The sequence below is a fragment of the Vigna angularis genome, chromosome 1, assembly GCF_016808095.1.
Source record: "Vigna angularis cultivar LongXiaoDou No.4 chromosome 1, ASM1680809v1, whole genome shotgun sequence".
NCBI classification, from domain to species: Eukaryota; Viridiplantae; Streptophyta; class Magnoliopsida; order Fabales; family Fabaceae; genus Vigna; species Vigna angularis.
Window position 1 is genome coordinate 53,763,516 of NC_068970.1, and position 4,992 is coordinate 53,768,507.

The window sequence follows — 4,992 nt, forward strand, 5'->3', positions numbered from 1 at the left end:
TCTTTTTGACCTCCTTTCTATGAATTGTGAAAGATAAAAGCAACAGGAAATTCCTGCAAAGTGCAACAGGTCACAAGATAGTTTTGACCTTGTAAAGTTGTTACTAGTGGGGATAAAACCAAATAGTTTGTTATAGGACACATTACTAAAAAATTCACAAGAAAACTTCAACTTATTAGGCCAGAGAGACATTTTCTATTACAAATCTCAACAAAATCATTAAATTGAAAGCTAAACTTACAGCACAGAGAGAGTAAGGCAATTCGAAAGTGATGCCACATCACCAGTTAATTTGTTGTTTTCAAGTCTCTGCATATCATTTTAAACAAAAAATAATTATAAATATCAATTGAATAGCACAATTACCAAAGCCAATAATCATCCACCATATTGACATGTGAAAAACAACACAGTTAATTTGAAGCTATTAAGTTCTATTACACAAAAACAAAAGTCTATACTTAAGTTTGATGAAGATGAATAACTACTTATTATTGAGCAATTTATCAACTAACCAATATAACCCAAAAGAGAGAGAATTCCAAAGTCACATTTCCAATATATGACAATGCATGTGATGAAATTAAAATGGAAGAAAAAAAATATATAGATCAAGGACAAAAATTAATCTAAGGATTCTTCTTCGTATAATTAGATTTCAGAAGCAAAGTATAATAATTAAGCGATTGAATTCAGAGGTCACGGTTTATAATTAATTCTACCAAAAACCTAGTAAACATTTTTTTTAAGGATATGTATCTAGCTGCCAACAGCATCAGATGGGTGTTACCCACTAACTGACTGTCATGTCGGTGTTTTAGGAGCAGCTGATGCTGAGAGCAATCTCGTAAGCAATTACTAGAGGATCAATCTCTACGAATAAAAGAAACACACATAAAATTTGTAATAAGTTATTACGTATAGAAAATAAATAAATAATTTTTTATAAGTAAGTTGACTTAATTTTGTAAATTTTTTACAGAAAAGATCATGCAGCATGAAACCAAATCTTTCCTTTGGCTGGTAATCCCATTATCCACAAAATGAGAAATGATAGAAAATTTAATTGGAAGAGCAACCAAGAGCTTCATTAACATATTTGCAGTGCAATATTTGAAATCCATAATCAAAAAGCTCTACCTGCTGAAGATGCTCCCTATGTATCAGTGCCTCCTGTAACTCTTGCTTGTATTTCTGTCTAATGTCTTTGATCTCTTCCTCAAGCTGTATCACACGACCTTCTTGAGTGTCAGCTTCCTCCTTTGTTCCCACCACATCAATTCAGGAGTTTGCAAGATTAATGGGCAGCATGTTGATATACTGAAAGATTTAATGTTCCTAATGAATAACAATAAAGTGGCCCAGTGAATATGAATGTCTTATAATCAAAACAATGCATAAGCCGTTTAAGCATGTTTTGAAGTCCTGGAAATAATAGATTTCATCAACATTTGAGCAATAAAATCAAAAACATACAGTCATCACTCCTGTTGCAGCACTGACATCAGCTTCACCAAACATAGCAGTTGCTGCTTCAGTGACCAGTGCAGTTGCCCCGATATTGACCACCCTGCATACAACAAAATAGCATGAGATAAATTATATACTCTTGGCGAAAAACAAATGAAGTTTTCAATAATAAGATCAATGAAAAAGTGGATGGCCCAACACAACTGGAAACAAAGGGAACCAGATCTGGCTTCTCTGGATGTCAACTTTCTAATGCATATTATATTTCAATTTGAGGGTCTGAATGCAAGTTGGAAAACAGAGATACACCACACTCTGCAACAATACGAGGAGGATATTTCATATTTTTTGTAAACTTTTGCGTTTACTTGTCAGAATAATGTCATTCATGTGAAAACCACTACTTTAATATATAGTTTATGGCTCGTACTTTGATATTAAGTCACCATTTTTTAATTAAGAAATGAAGTAATGTTCCAGACATGGCAGGTGAAATGCTATACTACACGGAAGTTAGTGCTAGTATTGACTAATGAAAGAGTTTCAGATTCACATATTTTAAGACAAGAATCGGTGGATTCAACAATTAGAAATGGTGAGAAAGCATGAATCTGGTGCAAATCGAGTGAGCGAACAGAGGAAGCGCGGAAGAAGGGGAAACGAACTATGAACCCTAGGTTTGAAGGATTGACAGAAGAGAACAATTTAAACGAAAACGGTGGAAAAGATGAATTAGTAAGTGGAAATGAAGAAATCGAAGTAACGAAAATAGAGAAAAAGGTTTTTGAACGATACAAACCTCTGAATGAAGAGAAATGAAGATGAATCGATAGAAAATCCTAGATATAGAACTCAGGGTGGATTTAAGCAAATTTAATCGGTGAGGAAGTGAGAGACTGAAGAAAAAGTGACAGATTTGTTTCCATCTTTAATTGCCTTGATTGCCAAAGTGGGATCAAGCCCCAAGACCTCCACACCTTGAAGATGAACAAACGGCGCGAGGAAGGGATATGATACCACACAGGCGAGAAGCATGAAAGAAGGCGCAGGAGGAAACCTAGGTTAATAGAAAATATTTAATGATTAATTTTAAAAAAAATTAAAGACGATTTTGTTTATAAACCGCCGGGAATTATTCGGGGTTATAGAAACCGTCGGAAAAGAACCCCTCTTAAAATATATTTTTTTGTAGTATGTAACCTTAATAAAAGTATACTTTTCATTTTAACCTGACGCCATTTTCTTCATAAGTGTGTTTCAAACTCTCAAGTATAAATTTATTTATGAAACTCTAATTTATGGTTTATTTGTATTAAATTAAATAATTTGATTTGAATAAATGTAAATGTAATATTTATTTAACATAACTTTGCAATAGAATATGTAGAATGTAGGAAAATACTGACACAATGGTTTTTCTCTCTTCTCCATTTTCCAGGAAGAATATCTTACCCCGTAGACTATAATATTTACCCACGCAGCTGAGGCTAAAAATGTTCACACAATCAAAAAGTTCCGTACCGAATAAATTTAGAAAGCGAAAATATTTATAAAAGTCTTGTAAATAATCTCGATACATAAACTTTTTCTTAACATGAAAAAGAAAATATTAATTTATTTTAAACTTTTTATAATTAACCTAATTTTTTTTATTTATTTTCAGAACCATCACAATTTGAAGTACAAAAGAAACTATTTTTTCAAAATGTCATAATAAGTATAGAAACTTGAACTTTCTATTATCTTAGATTTTAAATTCTTTAAAAAAAATCACTCAACCAAGAGGTTTAAATTCATTCAAATCTAGGAGTTACACTTCTCTCCAATGGAAGATTATGTAACTAATGTAAGACTAAGAAAATAGTAGAAGAGAAAATATACAAAAGTGGACTGAGAGAAGCGTAAGACAAAATTAGAAAGTTAATATCAGTTCATAATGTATCATCTCTATACGAGGAGATTATTAAGACCCCCAAAATATCTACACATCATCATTTTAGGAATAATGTGATGTACATAGATTTAGAACTAGCCACATGTCGTTGTTGTGCAACATCAGCAATTACTTTTCACTAATATTCTTCTGTTCTATAAACACCTAGAAAACGCATACAGTTGGAATGGTATGCATTGTATAAATAACATGACTCTCATTAAAGAAAAAAACATTCGGTTGGTGAGTACATTAGTACACAAATGGACTTTTAATGTGTCTAATAGGTTTGATTTTTACGAAAACGAAACACAAAAACACAGTGACAATTATGTAATATTCACAAATTTATAGGTCTCAGTTATGAAAAATCCGAGATCTCATGACTCCTTTAGCATTGGTTAACAAATAATCGAAACATAAAAGGTGGGTCACATCTGCATAAATTTAAACTTTCATTTTAATACACACTAGCCAATATCTATTGTCTCGATTATTCTCAGAATCGATGTCATAGGATCCTAACAATCCTCATGCAGAGACATTATGTCAAACTTTTCAGAACCAGTTTTCATATTCTAGACAGGTTTATAACCTCGATTCTTTGCAAAACTATTGTTATAGGGTCCTGACTTTACACTCAGCAGAAGGAACTTTCAGATTGTTCATATTCTGAAGAGACGTTATGACTTCGGTTGTTTGGAGAACTGGTGCCATAAACCCCTTTTGCTTCGATTTTACAAAGAATTGAGGCCAAAGGTGTAAGCCAAAAGTCATAATAGGCTCCAAAACCTTTATTTTTTTATAAATATTTAGCTGAGCTTTTGGTCTCAGTTCTTAATAGAATCAAGGCCATAAAGTACATATTTCTTCGATTATTAAAATAACCGACGCAGTATGTCTTCACAGTGCTAAAAAAAGTGCAAATTCACATAACCCTTTACAGTTTCTTTTCACATATCTTAGTTGTTCTTAAACCCTCCTTTCTGCGAATACTACGCCATTGCTTTGTTGTTGTGGCCATTGCCTCGTTGTTGTGGCCATTGCCTCCTTCACCATTTATATATTCATACATTCGAGTTTTTCCATGGTGAGCTTTCGTTTCTTCGTTCCTTACCTTTCTTAGGGCGTTTTTGAGTTACTTTAGGTTCCTGAGACTAATAAGTCTTTTGTATTTTTGTCCAGGTATTATTTTTCTGTGTTGGACTTTTGGTGCGTTCGAAAACGTTAGTAGTTGCATCGTTCTCCATTATTCTCTTCATTTTTTGCTCCTAGATTCCTATTTTTTGGTCTTAAATTTATTTTTTAATATGAGCATTTAATTGTATATAATGTTGCAATAGGTTATTCAATTTTTGTATGTTTGATATGTGATTAATTGTATGCAAAAATATATCGTCGTATTGAATTAGCCTTAGTTTTCTGTTTGAGATTCAATACAAAAGTTATTTACTATCTCCAAGTTTGTTGAAGAAATGTTTGTTTTAAAAATGAATATAAGAGGAGATAGTAATTATAATTTATAGTATTGAATCTTGAATTGTCCAGTTGGGCAATTTAAGAAGAGTAATCACTTTTTCATAATTTAT

The 4,992-nt window shown here is 32.2% G+C and overlaps 1 long non-coding RNA gene across 2 annotated transcripts; it reads right to left on the bottom strand.

Annotated features, from left to right (window-relative positions):
- On the bottom strand, positions 1 to 2,528 carry LOC108340437 (uncharacterized). 2 transcript variants are annotated; one of them, XR_008249970.1, is made up of 5 exons: positions 2,270 to 2,528; positions 1,477 to 1,570; positions 1,141 to 1,338; positions 242 to 309; positions 1 to 53 (listed from the first exon to the last, which is right to left on the bottom strand). It is a non-coding gene; the product is annotated as an uncharacterized LOC108340437 (long non-coding RNA). The 2 variants fall into 2 exon arrangements; XR_001833216.2 differs by lacking the exon at positions 1 to 53 and having other exon boundaries at positions 82 to 309.
- Between the last annotated feature and the right edge of the window lie 2,464 nt (positions 2,529 to 4,992).